Source organism: Ammospiza caudacuta, chromosome 5, assembly GCF_027887145.1.
Source record: "Ammospiza caudacuta isolate bAmmCau1 chromosome 5, bAmmCau1.pri, whole genome shotgun sequence".
Lineage (NCBI taxonomy): Eukaryota > Metazoa > Chordata > Aves > Passeriformes > Passerellidae > Ammospiza > Ammospiza caudacuta.
In genome coordinates this window covers 11,586,184-11,603,153 of record NC_080597.1, presented here as the reverse complement: position 1 = coordinate 11,603,153, position 16,970 = coordinate 11,586,184, and the positions used below count along the sequence as shown (strand labels likewise).

At 42.6% G+C, this 16,970-nt stretch overlaps 1 protein-coding gene across 10 annotated transcripts in view; it reads right to left on the bottom strand.

Annotated features, from left to right (window-relative positions):
* RESF1 (retroelement silencing factor 1) overlaps window positions 1–16,970 on the bottom strand; it is a 39,684-nt gene that overhangs the window by 16,560 nt on the left and 6,154 nt on the right. For 6 of the 10 annotated variants that reach the window (XM_058804536.1, XM_058804542.1, XM_058804532.1 and 3 more), the window contains exons 2-3: window positions 10,444–10,612; window positions 3,826–3,910 (exon numbers count right to left, since the gene is read on the bottom strand). The gene's annotated coding sequence lies outside the window, so the exon portion shown is untranslated. Of the gene's footprint in view, window positions 1–3,825; window positions 3,911–7,349; window positions 7,402–10,443; window positions 10,613–12,855; window positions 12,926–16,970 lie in introns of those variants that run through there. The other 4 variants (XM_058804538.1, XM_058804539.1, XM_058804540.1 and 1 more) reach the window with 4 other exon arrangements.

Below are 16,970 nucleotides of genomic sequence, written 5' to 3'. Positions count from 1 at the left end.
CGGAGGAACACGTGGACAGCACGTGAGCAGGAAGCTGATTGGCTGGAGGAATGCGTGGACAGCACATGAGCAGGAAGCTGATTGGATGGTAGGGCACATGGACAGCAGCACAGCAGCTGAGCCAGCCAATGGGCGCCTTCTTTCTGTTAATTTCTGTTAGGTCTCCTTTGGTTTCAGTTATGTCAGGTAGAGGTTAAGGGTATAAAAAGGGTGCAATTTCCACGATAAACTGATCTCCTTCAGATGCATAAGGGACTCTGTATTGCTTAGCTCCCCACTGCTACAAATGGCTGCCCAAATTGGGACATACAGGGTGGTGCAGGGTGTGTGGACTGCTCCGGTAGCAACTCCCATTAGCTCAGGAACTGACCAGGAAGAGTCCGGAAAAGGACGCGGGGAAGGATCCAGGAAGAGTTCAGGAAGGAACTGAGGAATTTAAAAGCATGCACACCTCATCTGGAAGGTGAACAGACTACTGGGAGCAAACGTGGGAGGTGGAATATCCCTGGAACAAAGCAGGAGCTTGGGCCAGGTATGGTGGCTTCTACATCAGCAGTCTGTTAAAGTAAGCACCCTGGTGGGAGAGTGTTTAATCATGTAAAGATTTTCCTTTTGATGAACCCCTTCAATCAGAAACCTGGCAAGCAGCAGGACAGTGACTTTTCACTACATGGGGAACAATCACGGCATGCATTAAAGGAAGTCACATGAACGTTGGCTATTACAAGGCTTCAGAAGCTGAGTCCCCTGAACCCTCAGGGCCACCAGAACCTGTATACAACCCTGAGACTGACCCAAACTCTGCAGAATTGTCTTATCCTGAGATTAACCCAAGCCCTGCAGAACTGCCTTACTCTGATAAAAATCCCTGCATAGGTGGCCCCCTCAGTGCAGAACTGCCACATTGCAAGCAGGCAGCAGGCTCATTCCCTGCCCAAGACAGCGACAATGTAGTCCAGCAATGGCAAAAATGCAAGAAAGCCACAACGAAGGAGGCAGAATTGGCCTCCTTTGTTACAGCCTGCCCAGTAATATACGTGCCAAACCAACACCCAGCATACTAAGAGCTGGACTATAAGGTAATTAAAGAACTGAGGGTGCCGGTAAAATAAAGCAGTTTATCCTCTGATCCATCATGCTAAACCGCCTAGAATCCATCGGCACTGCATATGTCCTCACACCCCACAACTGGAAGAGCACAATGAAACTGTGATAAATGGATGTGATTCATGCTTACAAAATTGTAATTATATCAATATTTTGGGAAAATAATAGGAAAAGTATATGTGACTAGTGAAGCAGAAGGATTTCTTTGTAGATTAGAGATGTGGGAAACAGGATATAAGGGTTGGATTTGGCCTTGGGAATGGATGAAGTCAGGAAGACTCCCAAACCAAAACTGGCATCAACTGAAGTTAAGACAACTGCCAGAGCAGGGACCGACCTTGAGTATGAATAAAGCTGGGACAATTCCAGACAGGGAGTCTAAAATAGTGGTCTTGTCTATGAAATAAATAAGGTTTAATTGGAACATAGTGCTTGCTTATGCAACACCAAACTTAATGTTCATGTGCCACCTGCCAGGTTATTCAAAGGACAGTGAAGAAGATGATGGGCCTTCCTCACCAAAGAGCCAGAAGACCCCTTAGAAACAAGTGGAGCATGCACTGTATAGTATAGTGACATAGATATTAGGAATTGAAAATAGGAGGAGATTTACAGGAAGTATTAATTAATATGCATTAGCATACAGTATATAAGCTGTGTTTGCATCCTTTTGCACGTGAGGCAGGGAGGGAAGCCCTCCCCGTACCCAGATTGATTGGTTTCACTTATGCTTTATCCAAACCACTGCCAAATTTCTTTTTGTAACTACTGGATTATATTTGATTGTATTACTTTATCTCAATTAAAACTGCTGCTACATTTTAAGTTTGTAGTTTATTAAATTAGACATAGGGGACCTCATTCATAACAAAACTGATTCTAACAGCAAGGCAGTTTGCAGTCTGGCTAACCAATTACTGAGAGCTGTGTACAGCCCAGGCAGAAGTGCAGGACAGAAATCCATCAATTACCATGGCACAGCTGACCACAGAGGGTCCCTCTGCAGTCCCTGCAGCGCAGGCAGGCTGCCTGCATGGTGCATGTGATATCATCACTCATCCAGCCCTGCAGGCCCTGTGGTGACTCCTAGGAACGGGTATCAATACTAATTTTCTTTTGCTAAGATCCTGCAGGGTCCAGCACAGTCATTTGTGCAGTTCCTGGACAGACTGCAAGCCACACTCTCCCAATAAGTTGACAATGATGAGGCCAGAACTATTCTGTTGCAACAGCTAGCTTTTCTAAAAACAAATGAAGACTGTAGACAAGCATTGCTTGCTGTTTGTAACCCACATCCTTGTGACACAGCAGATATTGGTTAGAGCGTGCCAAAATGTGGGAACAGCTGCTTATAACACTAACTCTCTCTTTAGCCTTGCTCTTCCAGGTTCCAGACATGCATGCAAGGGATATCACTGCCAGGGCAGCTGAGTGACAGCTGGGAGAGTGTCCTTGGCTGGAGGAGTGCATGGACAGCATTGTAGGATGTGCCCCCTGTTGATGGAGTGACAAAACTATCCTTTGTCCCCTCAAAAAGGAAAGAAGCCCAGAAGTTTCTCTCCTCAATTAGGTGAAGAAAGGCACCTCATTGACCTAGAAAACTTCACCTCAAACTTAAGGATAGCTAATTGGACAGGAGCCAAAAAGTCTCACCTGGGCAATTTAGTAGAAAAAGAAGTGAACAAAAACTAATCACTTTTGTACACTGTTTGGTTTTTCTGTTTGTTGTTTTGCCTTTTATTCAACCTTTTTGTTTCCAACACTGCAACAGAAGCCATCCTGCTGATTTGTATGCCTCCAAGAGCAGTGTGTTATAAACCTCCAAGAGCTTATTAGACCTGGCTCCAGGAGGTTACTATAACGCAGCATTAGAGCAGGACGCTGATTGGCTGATAGGACGCATGGCAGCACAAACAGGAGGCTGATTGGATGACAGGACGCATGGGCAGCACATAAGCAGAAGCTGATTGGATGACAGAACACACGGACAGCAGCATGGCAGCTGAGCCAGCCAATGGGTGCCTTCTTTCTGTTAGGTTCTGTTAGGTCTCGGTTTCGTTTCAGTTATGTCAGGTGGAGATTAAAGGTATAAAAAGTGTGTGATTTCTGCAATAAACTGATCACCCACGGGTGCATAAGACAGTCTGTGTCGCTTTGTCCCCCCTTGCTACAACCAACAAACCCAAATGGGTGAGCATGTTACCCTGTAAAGTTTTTAGAGGCAATGTTTTCAAAGCCAAACACTATTTCAGCCTCCAAAAATGCACAAAAAGGCCCAAAAGTGCCCATGACAAAATACAAGAATGAATGTTTGCCTGCATCTCGACAAGCTCTTCTCAGTATGGTGACAGCCAGCTAGCACAGAACAAACACCTCGCTTTGTGCAGGGTGTTAGTCTCTAAACAGAATGTTTCATGCCATTTCTCCCAAACCACCGAGGCTCCTGACTTTCCTTCATGGGCTCTTTTTTGATTTCATGGGCTTCTTCTGATTTCAAATTTGAGAATGAAAAGAAACACTCATATCTAGCCTATAAAAAAATAAAAGACCCCGTGTTATAATTTTATAGGTGTTATTTTCAAGATTCAAATACAGCACTATCTTTCTTCACTCTTTTACTTTCTCTGCTCTCATAAGACACCAATAACAAAAGACAGGAGAACAAAGTGGCATATGAAATTCCTAAAAAACATCAATCAGTGTCCAGGCAATACTTACAGTGATGCAGGAATCTTAGCAAAGAAAACAGACTTTTGCATCCAAGGGAAACCTTTTAGGCTGCCGATGTTGCACTGGGTATTTCCTGAAAAATGATTGGAGATAAAACAAAATCACATCCTTGAATTAGACAAATGCTGAGAAAACTTAAGATATTTACATTTTTCTGGGAACATAACTGCGAGAGAGGCAAACAAGACTAAGATACCAACCATTAGTAACTGTAAAATCCTTGCTAGAGAAGGAACTTTGCCTACATGCAGCACAAAACTTCAATAAGAGTAAAATCCAACCACTGTCACTGTCAAGACCAAAAAAAATTAGGAAGCCCTTGCTGAAGCCAGGCTAGAAACAAGGGGAGCGGTCCATTGCCATGTTAAGTCCTATAACTTATAATGGATATACCTTAAGGTTCTTTTAAGCCATTATTTGAGTTGTATGTTACAGGAATTATTATTAGAAGAACACACAGGATTATCCCCAAGAATCACCTGTTGTTTTGAGATACACTACCCTAACATATGCTCAAAGATAAAGGCCTTGAGATGACCAAGGTCCCCTGACTATTTCCTGGGGCAGTCCCAGAAATTTGGGATTAAACAGAAGTGGGCTGGTTATCAATAATTCTTTAGATGTTGCCCATGTGCCAGATAAAGTCCTATCAGTTTGTCTTCTGAGGCCCAGGAGCACCCACTAGTTAAAGAGTCCACTCAGAGCCCACTAACATGGTGCCCAGCAACACACAGTCCCAACTATGGCCTCGAGTTAGAGACAGCAATGAGACAGATAAGACACTCATTTCTTCAAGCAGAATGGCTGAATCTTGATTGCACACAGCTCATTTTATCTGGTATCAGCAGGTGCCATGTTGGAATCCAGTATGTCAGGAAATCATTGAAACTCAGTTCATTGCTTGGCAATGGCGAGGGTATGTGTCCATCAAACATTTTTCTTTCTAGGTATGTTTACATTTTTTCTTCACAGACTCTCACGGGATAGACTCCTTATTTTTGCAGGTGCAAACTGTTTTCTCACAACAATAGATTGTTATGCAAACTGATTCTCATTCTTATGATTCTTTTCTCATGAGAACTCAACAGGCCAGCTTAGGCAGAATAGCAAGGCCTAAACCATGTTTTACAACCTTTTATAAGGTTTTACCTATATGTACCACCAACTATTTTCTGCTATGGTCATTTTGTCATCCTGCCTCCTCTGTCAGGATGCAGCCACAGTTACCACTAAACCCCTTGTGTCAGGGTAGTTAAAAACCCCCTTAAGCCTGTGCTAAAGGGTCCTGACCCAAGGAATCTTGAAAGCCTCTTTAGACCCAGGGATTCCAACCAGGCGGCACACAGAGGCCCTTGTTGAAACACTTGTTTCACCAGCTTTTGCCAACAAGCCCCTATGCTGCACCTTTTCCCACCAGGGCTTGAGCAAGGGCCCCAGTACCCCTCCCATCACTTTATCAGCTGGAAACCCCCCAGCCCTTGGTTATCCAGACTGATCAGACACACAGTTAGCACCCTAGGCAGAACCTGATGATCCTTCTCAGGTGCCATGGAAGGCACACCTTACAGAGACTTTGCATTTGGAGGTAGATGCCACCATCAATGGCATCATCATCTGCGTGTCCTCATGGACAGTCAAAATTCTGCCTTCAGCTGATCACAAGGGAGGGGAACACTTCTCTCACCCTCTGCAGTAGCCCACAGGTTACAAACACCCCTTCAGCCCTTCCCAAGGTCAGTCAAGTGTGACTTCCCCAAAAGCCAGCCAGCCTGAGGATCTGTTTTTGAGAGGTTCTAACCTCTGCTGTGGGGTAACTTCTATAGAATTCTAGTCAGGTCTGCACTGCAGCAGTTTGTCACTGCATGCAGCTGCAGAGCTGTGCACCACAAAGAGCAGGCAAGTAACAGCCTCTGCTGAGCTGAACCTTGCCCAGCGGGGTCAGTGACAGAGTTTATATTTATATACCTCTGTGTTACATGCTTTGTTTTTCACAGGACTACAAGTACATAAGCAAGATACAGGAAGCTACCAGAAAGAATGGTAACATAGAGATTGCTTCAGGTATGCTCCAGACAGTACATTCTTTTACAAGTATTCCACCCCAATAATTTGGCCACTCTTACTCAGTGAGGCCATGCTGCAGATATTTCTAACTAGAAAGGCCTACAAAGGCATTAGCTTTTTTACTTCCACAGACAGAACCACTCATAGACCAGACCTTCCATGATGCTCCAGGGAAGCATCATAGTACAATCTCCTGGTACTTCTGTATCAAACTCCCCCTACACTTTGGGGACTCTGAGAAGCACCTCCCCTACCTCCAGTGACCCATGCTGTTAACACCCTGTGATCCTGCAAGCCCCAAAATTCATCATGTCTCTGTAGAAGGATTCTTAGCAGAACAAGGCCATTCTCCTACAGGAAATGGACAACCCTGATTTGCAGATTACAGAGTTACTTTGAAGACCATGTACTGTCCTCGGATGGATACAACAAGGAAGAATGAGCATTGTGCCAAGACAAGACCAGATGCCAGGCACGTTATAGGAACTGGCAATTTGGCACACCTTGGCTAAAAATGCTTATAGCATGACAACCAATCAGAAATTAACAGGTATGTGTGAATATAGCTACTTAACCAATGAGCAATAAGCATTAGTGGCCTGAGAGTGTATAGAGAAGGATAAATATGCCAAAAATGAAGGATAAATATGCCTACTTTATTAATAAAGTAGGATGACATGTAGCCACATTGGGTGTGTTTGTCTTGGCCAACTCTCCGGTCGGGACTTCATGTCTCTTTTCAGAGCACTGAAAAAACAGTGAGCATTCACTTGCACCCACTTCCCCTTTCAACAGCCAGTCAGCTCCCAAGTCCAGTGGGTCCTGGCATCTGACCAGGGCTACTGGAGCAGGACACTCTGCCTCCATGGGGGTAAAGCGGCTCGAACAATACCCCGATTGTAAAAGCTGTCCTGTAAGTGATGGATGGAGAAGGGGGATCATGCTGCACTTGGTGTAGAACAATGCTGAGACCAGCCTGACTCAATAATCTCAAAGTTCAACATTCTGAGGATGTGAGGAACAATGTTTCCTGGCAGAAACTGGCACAGGTGAGAATGTAAAAAAGTTCCTGATAAAGCAACCAAGAAGTGACAGTATTGATAATTTACCTGACACTGCTGAGCTGGAACAGTTAGCCCAGAAACATCTGACTGACAGTGGATCACTATAAAAACCTAGTCCCAATTTTTAACAGCAGAGACTTGCTACAAATACACAACTAACGGCCTAGCACTGGGCACTCCAATAGTCTATTTGCATTCAAAAGAACCAGCCAGGTTCCCAAGTACTATGGTTTACTAAATGCAACAGACATGGCTCTTTTGGAGTGCCAGCAGTATCTGCATAAACTGCAGAGAAGCTAAATATAGCCCTAACAACACAATGGCAATCACAAGCTCAATTTCTCACGTCACAACACTCAGCACAGCCGAGGACACAAGTCTTACCAAAAGGTGCCCCTTCTGCAGAGGGCAAAGAAAATGCATTCCTACAATTTTCATGGCAAATTCTCATCCCCCAGTTGAACACAAAATCAGGGTCCTTTTATACCTTATTAGCCATTATTGTGCAAAGTGCTGTGGGTGGTCAAATTTTCTGTTCTTAGTGGTCGTGTCGTATGCAGTATTTCTTGGTAGGGATATACCTGGTAGCAGCTGTACAAAACATTTCCTGGTATTGACACTGCACTGCTCCTTTCCCGCTTTACATTCCCACCCAATGCCATGGCAACAAAAATCTCCATCAGGTTTCCATGTCGGCTCTGATCACTGATGCTCTGATGTGTGGGGCCCATCTCATATTGAGCTCTGCTATTTTCTTCATTGTTTCATGCTTCCCCCAGTCTTAACATACCCCCTTCTAGAAGTGTGTGTGGAGATTCCTCTTTTGAGTGGGGACACCTCCAAGGCTATTTCCTGAGGCTGAGTTAAAGAGTTATGCCCACAGACATTGGTATAAGTGAGCAACATCAATCTCTACTTAATTATTTTGTCAGCTTTACTGTCACTGTAATTATAGTTAACTATCTATATTGTGTAGTAATTAATTTTGATTGAGGTCTTTTAGTCTAACTAGTATTATGATCAAGATCATCAGTATTAGTATCATATAAATGAATAATTTTTTCATATTGGTTTGCCTTCCTTTATCCAGTGGGATGAAGTTGTATCAAGATTCAACTACACGTGTGGAATTCTTTACACATAAACCTTTGAGTAAGTCTGGAGCCAAGACTGGATCCAGCCACACCCAGACTCCTCTCTGAGGAGGAGTTTAGAAAACAATGGGATCCTTTCCACGCCCTGTGACTCAACAGGAGGGTACATGTGATAAACCTTGGGTGAAGTTTCCATTCTGCCTGTGACAGCTACCTAGCCATAAATTTTGCCCCCTCTCTGCCTCATACTGCAGTCACAAAAGCTGCCAAAACCATTAATGCCATTTATCTTTCCTCTTATCTATGCACAACCACTTTGGACATTAAAGACATGACACCAGTGTCCCACCCACCAGGCCTACCAAGCTCACTTTGCTTGTACTTGGAATGGCATCAATTATACCTTACTCATTACCTGCATTAATTATACCTTTACTCATTTACCTGCAGGCTATGGCTATAGTCTTTCCATTGATGCTTAGGTAGCTTACACAGTATTAGCTGAAATTTCTCCCACTCCTGATGTCTCTCATCCCCATCATCTTGCTGACTTTCCTATCACATATAGATGGGAATCTTACACAAGAAATTATTCCAAATTTCAGCCCTTAAAGAACACCAGGAACTTTTTATATTCCTGGTAAATGCCAGGGTCCTGCCCAGAATGTGAAGTGTTGGGGTAATTTTTAAAGGAATCTTTTTGCATGCCAGTACCAAAGGTATTTCTGAAAGTATCTTGCAGTCTTTTTTTTCTCTACCCAATCTACTCCCTCTTCCAAATGCTAATGTCAAATCTACCAGGTTCTAAATTTTTGTCATGAAAGGCCCAGGTTTTAGTCAGCTGGGCTACTCTCTTTTCCTTGCTGTGCACACATTGCACCTGGGACTGGAGTATGAGCCACAAACACTTCCAAACCTTCTCCTAAAAATATTCCATTATATCAGTGTCTGTTTGTGCAATGGTATATAATAAGCATTAATTATAATTATTAAGCTAAGCAACTCATCAAATAACTGTACCCTCACCACTTATGTGCAGTGCAACACACACTGATGACAGAGGCAAGAGGTAACTGTACTGCCACTCTTAGAGTCAATAAAGTGGGTTGACTGTATTCATAAGAATGAGCTCAACTCCTTGACCAAATTATCGACAGTTTGGCTCAGGCTCACAAGGAGGCAAAGGCCTAGGCCATGACCAGGTCAAGCACTTTTCTAGTTCCAACCAATTCTTTGAAAACCCACATAGGAACAGGGAGACACAAAGAGCTTTGATGCATGAAAGGTGGGAACACCAGCCAAGGGAATAAAACATCAATAGCAGGTAGCTCTTCCAGAACTAACTAGGAAGGAACAAATGAAGTTGTGGGTACAATGAATTTCATGGAAATTCCATGATATTTAATTTGACTGCAAGCCAACCATTTTATTCCACAAATGTGAAAGCTCAGGTGAGCTTTTTTTGATCTCACCCAGCTGCACCATTGTAACCTCTCCTTGAGCTGGTTTCTCACCTCTAAGAGAAACTTAGATCTCAGGTGATTGCTATTGTGCATAACTTTGTATCATAGAGCATTAAGATGATGTATTAATACTTTTGAATTATTATTGTTACTGTATTTGTACAGTAAGATTAAACCTCACCAGGGCACTTTCTTAAGCCTCACTTTTACATCATTTTACTTCAATAAAACCACTTTTCCAGCTATCTGTGCCAGTGGTTCTGTAAGTGGTCTATATCTCCTCTGCAACAAGTGTAACTGAGGCACTCACAATAGCTCTAAAATATTCTTATTTATTGCTAAAAGCTCCCTTCAATAGTCAAAACCCTCTAAAATGTGCATTTCAGTGCTAGCCACTGTGATCACAGCTATTTTGTACCTCTGCAGAACACAGTTCAGCAAACAAAAAATTCTAAGAACTGAAAGGACAAAAGTTCAGCTGCAGGCCAGCAAAATTTTGCTCTCCTGTTTCTGCTTCTGGACTTGTAGTGGCATGTCTCATTTAACCTAAAGTATTTAAATCTAATTCAGCATGTCTGATTTATGGTGTTATACAACAACAGCCTGAATCAACTAAACACACACAAAGAAAGGAGTACATAAACATCCATAATTGTCATTTTCCTCTCTTTATAACTGTAATTTAGATACACTTTAGATGTGACATTTTAGATGTCACAACAGCACCAGCACACACGAGTTTTCCTACCCCAAAATTCTTTGCAGTTACATAGGAGATAATTTGTTGGAAATTGCCTTAATCTTAGATTGCCAATAATCACTATAATGTTTACAGTAAACTTAAGCACACGTAGACCAGTAGTCACTTCTCTTTGCAAATTCCCATTCCACCACTTACAACTGTGTATTTCCCCCTTTTACCTACTGACTTCTGACAAATCCTGGTGGGACTCATCCAATAGTCTTTAAAGAGCTGCTGATGTCATCACAAAGTCTCTCTTGATGGTTTTTGAATGATCCTGGGAGTCTGGAGAAGTCCCAGCTGACTGGAAGCTGGCGAACGTTGCCCCAGTTCTCAGGAAGGAGGACCCTGGAAAGCAGAGACCTGTCAGTGTCACTTCAGGGTCTGGTAAAATCATGGAAAACATTTTTCTGAAGGGTACTGAAAAACACTCAGAGGACAACAATCATCAGTCACAGCCAGCATGGCTTCATGAAGGGAAAGTCAGCTTGTCACCCCTGGCTTCCTTCTACAACAGGGTAACCCACCTAGCTGATCTAGGAAAGCCAGTACCTTAATCTTTTTGGACTTCAGTAAAATGTTTCTAGGATGGTTATGTTTTACTCCTGTAGCCTCCATGTTGCATCAGGCCATCCTTCCCAGCCTTCCTTTTTGTTTTTAGCACTGTCTCCTCCCAACACCAGGACTCTTAATGTGACTGTATTCAGTGTTATCCAATACTGAATAAGCAGTATTTCTCAGTTTGCTAGTGGGGTTTTTTGTTTGGAGATGAAGTGAGCACACTTCATTCCCAGAGTCTTTAAAAGTGCAGGTGCTCAGGTGGAGCTTTCTCTTGCCTTTGGCACACCCTTTGGCTCTACTGGCAACTCAAGAAGCTGCATTTCCCAATCAAAAACTATTTCAGAGCTGATTTTGCAACACCTGCCTGCAGCCATGCTGTTGAGCTCAGAGAAGCAGAGCAGCCCAGCTCCCTGTTTGTGCAGGATGCCCCTCCCTACCACAGATGGCTGGTGCACATGGAAGAGACAACCCAGGCAAGGCCAAAGGCCTGGCAGGCGTCATCACTGCCAGAAGGGCTGAGACCCCCAACTGAAAACCAACATCTTGGTCTGGAGAGATGTGGGAAGAGATTAGGAAAAGTAAATGCCACTAACCAAGACATTGCTCTTAAAACTATGAAAGCCACACAAATTCTTAGAGATGGAAACCTCTCACACACTCCTTGGAAATGTGTAGGGTGGCTTCTCCTATGAAGCTTGGGCATATCTTTGTAGATACTTTTCCAGAAATTGAGAAGAAAGATTTGACGGAAGATTCAATGTATCTTACCATCCAATCCATCAGCAATTGGATGATAAAACACATTGAATCCTAATCTATATTATTTCTTTGCTAGCTGTAATATAGGTACCTCAATCACACAGCATTGTCTATCTACTAGTAATGTCTCTTGTTTATCCTGTGTGGTAACAAGTCTGGTTTAAGTTTTATGTCTGCTTTCCTTGGTCTATTCAACAAATCATTCATTTTGTAATAGACCTATTGGCCATTTTTAAGAACTTGCAAAATGAGAATGAGTTTTGGGGTGTTGGCCACCTCAATTAAGTTACTGTCAACTGTCAAGGGCCCAGGCAGAGGCAGGGCCTGGTTTTAAGTCCCCTCTCCATTGGTGTGGAGAGGGTGGTCCAGCATGGTGACCCCAGCCCACCAAGGCCGAGGCCAGAAGGCTCCAAGTCACACCAGCCCAGAGGCTCTGCCTTGCTGTCTTCTGCCCAGGAGAAGGCAAAGTTCCCCCACAAGTTCCAGCCCTTGACTGAGTTCAGCCACCAGGGAGATAAAGGGAAAGGAGGGCACTGCTGCCATTTTCCCTTTGTCTCCCCCATGGCAGGCACCATCTTGGGAAGCCATCACTTCACCATTTTGAGTTTCTCTTTGGTCCCTGGGGGATTTCAGCAACTTCCTAAAAATCTGGTGCTCTTACTGATGTTTTGCCTCTTACTATTTTGGGGTTCTTTTGGTAAACTTATTTTTCCACTTATATCTCCTCTACTTGTTTCTCCTTATTGGTGGAAAGGGATCGGTTAAAACTAAGGCGAAGTAATGTTACAGTGTTCCCCTAAATTGTCTTAAACCAAGGTTGGTCAAGCAGGACCTCCCTTTCACAAGCTCATATGGCTGGGTCTGATTCCCTGGCTGTCCTACAGGTGCCATGTGTTGGCATTCAAGATGATCTGCTCCATGACCTTCCTCAGTACAAAAGGCTGTAACTGCTATTGTAGTGCACTATTTATTAAATTGGTACTATCAAAACTAGCTTAATAATTGTCAAGAAGAGATTGGTTTTGGTCACTCACCAAAACCAATGACCATGGACAAATTTCTTTCACTCAGCCTCAAGGAGTTACACAAGAAGCATCCCCACTTAAAAGGATGAATCTCCCTACACATTCTCCTAAAAGGAATGTGCTAGAAATACCTACTATAAAAAAGAGCTTGGGCTTTTATACGATAATGTGGTTGACTGTCATAACCTACATTGCTAGGCTAGCTCAGGAGAACATAATTCATTTTAAATACATGATTAGTACTACCACTCATTGGTTCCTTCTATCAGGAAACATCTGTCTCCCACATCCATGCCAGTGCCAGCTCCCATCAGGAAACACCACTCTCTTAACATCCTCACATTGTTGAATTTTGAGGTGTTTCAGTCAGGCTGATATCAGCATTCTTCAACATCAAAAACAACATGGCCACCATCCCTCCATCACTGGTGATTTCTGCAAGTAGGGTGAAGTTCAAGCTGTTTCACCCCCACTTAAACAAAAAGAACATCCTGTTATGCTCACAAATTTTCAATTTTAGTATTTACATCAAAAAGTTTTGAAATTCTGTTTCAATAAGGATGTTTGATGCAGGACTAGAGCTGCAGATTTCTACTTATTACACTTCACAGTAACAACAGCAAAATGTTAAAGTACTAAGGCCTGAACAACAGACCTTGGGCCAAAGCTGACCTCTAGATGAACCTTCCAACCAAATGTTATATGTATCTGCTCACTGGCAAAACATGGTTTCAGTATTTAGAACCCAGGCAAGGCCAAATCTAGCCTTGGTTGGGAGCGCTGGATTAAAGACAACGCCCTTGGTTTGTCCTTGAGCCCTGGCCAGGCTTTGGAAGAAAGCCAGCAGGAGAAAGAAAAAACCAGATGTTCCCCCACTGGAAGTTATGGTAGCTTGTTTATTTAGCAGAATAAAAACGGGACTCTCTCACAGCTAAGTCGGAAGCCTCATTTCCTGTGGGTGGAAGCACGTGCAGGATTTCCCAGTTACCAGGAGGGTTCTCCAGTCCTCTGCTGTGCCAGTAGCTTCCCCCAGCTGATGCTTAAATTATCTCATATTTTTGTAATTCTCTACAGTTTCATATTATATTAAATTACCCTCATTCCTTAAGTTGGTGTCTGTGTCTTTTCTGACCCTGCCCACGGCAAAACAAATTTAGAAACACAACTAAACAAGCATCAATCTCTGAATGTGCCTTAAATCTTAGTGGGAACTCAGAAATTCTGCAGTTGATGAATTACAATTTTGTAATTGCATTTTAGGACTTTTTCAGAGGATAGTACAAAAATCAAGGAAAAGGCATGCCATGGCATCTGGCAATGGTCCCAATCCACAGTCCTAAAGCTACTAACTGCACCCAGCAACACTGTCATAAGTGTCATGGGAACTGTGGTCATAGTCAACGGGTCAAGAATAAAGAAGTCATTCTTCTCTCCACAAATGAGCTAATGGAGATAAACACCATTCCACATATCTACAACCAGAATCACTAGATACAGAAAAATCTGAATTTGTCATAAGCAACATCTAAACTGAGCTCCAAGAAGTTATTCTGAAAGGTAAAAGGGACTCTTCTGCAAGCATCAGGCATTTGGAGGAACCATGCTTCACAAGGAATTCTAACATTCTAGTTCTCCATGGTACCAAGCAATACACCAGCAAAAGCACTGCCGTTGTTCAGAGCAAAATTAAATATTCAAGATTGTATTTGATTGCTTCATTGTATTGACCAAGCATTTGTAGCTTTTGAGTAATAGCTGTAAGCCTCAGAAAGCAATTTTCAACAAAAAAGATTTGTGGGAAAAGGCATTAATAACAGGGACTGGATTCATCAGACAAATTGATACCACCAAATATTCCATTCAGAATCCTGCAGATGAGAGCTTTCCTAATGGTAGCGTCAGACTCCTTTGTACAGGAATATCCTTGCCTCTGCAGAAAACTTCATGTATATAACTGAAACACATGGCTGTAAGAATTACCTAAAGCTCATGCTTTCCTGGTTGTGAATATTACTATGATGGAAGATGATGGAAGAAGATTTACTACGATGGAAGCTAAAGATGAAGCAGAGTCCTAAGCTGCCTTGTCTTGGATGGAATGACATTTTTAGAAAATAGCTACACCCCTACACTCCAGCTGCAAATTTCTATATACCATCACACCGGTCTGCCAGTGGACATGGTCAACACAAAAGACACAAGCACCAACTTTAAGAAATAAGTGTAATTTACTATAGTTTAAAACAGCAAAGAATTACAAAAACATAAGCTAAGCAATGCACATAATCACTACTACAGAAGATTGCCTATAGTAATTAAGAAATGTACATCACCAAATACTTTATTATCATCCAGATCTGCACTTCATTTGGGGAGCTCCAGCCACAGCAAGGACTGGAGAGCCACTGCTGGTAACTGGGAAATTCTTCAGGCACATCCACCTGCAGGCAAGGCTCCATCTTTGCTGTGAGAGGGTCCAGCTTCTATGCTGGTAAACAAACAAGCTTCCATACCTTCTCTGCAGAAACATCTGGTTTCATTCTCCTCCTGAGTGCCACCCAAAGCCTGGACAGGGCTAAAGGGGAAACCAAGGGATTTGGCTTTGACTGTGTACCTCCAAACAAGGCCAGGTATCTGATTTCATGGCCACTGAACACAGAAAAAACACATTGTTATCGCACTTCATGTTTCACTAGTGATGATGCACCATCCAGTAATACATGGATACAAATATTATCCAGTGTTTGGTTGGAAGGTTCACTGAGAGTCAACTTCAGCTCAAGGCCTATTGCTAAGGCCTCAGTGCTTCACAGAACCGAGTGAAATGCAGAGAAACCATGAACATGCTTCAGCCTCTGAGGAATTTCCAAACTCCTTTCAAGTTTCAATGGACATTTAAAGAACCATCTTACATTCCCAGTAGTTGTAGACATTCCCTTCTAGAAGTATTGTTCCCTAATCATCCAAGGCCTAATGGCCACTCATCGGGAGACAAGCTTGCAATCTATGCACAGGATTCTGACTGAAGTGCAAATTAAGTTAATTGAATTTCAGTCATTGAACTCTTACACAAGCACGTACTTACTAGAAGAGCTCTTTTTTGCATTTGCATAAAATTTGCATTTTATGGAGACCATTGCTATCCAGCATGAAGGCATAGCACTACCATCAAGGTCATAAGATTACTTTTAAAGTCTTTCTAAAAATCTTCTGATTGGTGAAGTTTCCTACCTGCTACAAGTTATAATATCCTCCCATGAAATTATCTTCCTTGAAATTCCTCCAATTCACATAGCATTTTTGCTCTACACTTCCACTGCCCTATGCAATTTTGAAACTCCTGAGAACTCGAATTGCTTGTGTTTATCAGAAAGACAAATAATAGTCAGAAACATGATAGCAGTGTCTAGCAATCAAATAGGCAAAAAAATAAAAATCCATTCCCTGTCAGCGATGGGAAATTACTGCAGTTCTTTGAAAAACTGCATGTAACAGTATTGAATATGGCTTAGAAGTGCTTTGACTAACTAACAAAGACAGGCTGGTAAGTTTGTATTTTCCCTAACCATATTTTCTTCCCCATTTCCATCTCTTCAGTTGCACTGATGCTGCCACTTGTGGTGCTTCAGGATGAACCAAACCAGACAATAAAATGGCATCCACAATTTCACTTTTAAAAGGAAAAAAAAAGATCACTTCAGCAACCTTGTGTGTCTCTTCAGACAGATGTGGAGGAACAGGAGCTCCTCACTGGTCTTGGCTCCTAGAAGGGAGGGAGTTAATAAACTTCAAGTGCTGCCTTTACCAAAGCAGCAGTGACCCATACCAACAATACCACCAGAGTCTCCTATGTCCTGATTACCAGTGATATAGCAAAAGATTCCCTGGCAGATTTTGAATTTCAATCTCCTGTGCAGCACCAGTCTCCTTTCATCAGCGCACTTTAACAGTTTAAAAAGGCAAAGATTAGCATTACCTAATGTGAAAAACCATAATGGGTATTGAAGCCCTAAAGCAGATAGCCTTCCAGAAGTAATGGGTTAAAACATGGAATGAGAGGTATGTAAAGAAGGGCCTAGCACTAGAACACACGGAGAAAGCACAGCACTAGGAAAACAGAGCAATAAATTAGATAAAAGGTAGAGCATCATGACAGGGGAAGAGATAGGTATAGGAGAAACTAATAAGCTAAGCAGGTTTAGAGCCAGCAATGTCAAAACGACCCTAAGGGTTTTGCCAAGCCACGGGATCTAAGCCAAATACACCGGGAATTGACCAAATTAGGAAAAGAGTTCAAAAGTTTAAAGAGGAAGACTCATCGGAAAGACCCCGTCTATGATGAAGGCAACAGGAACGACCAC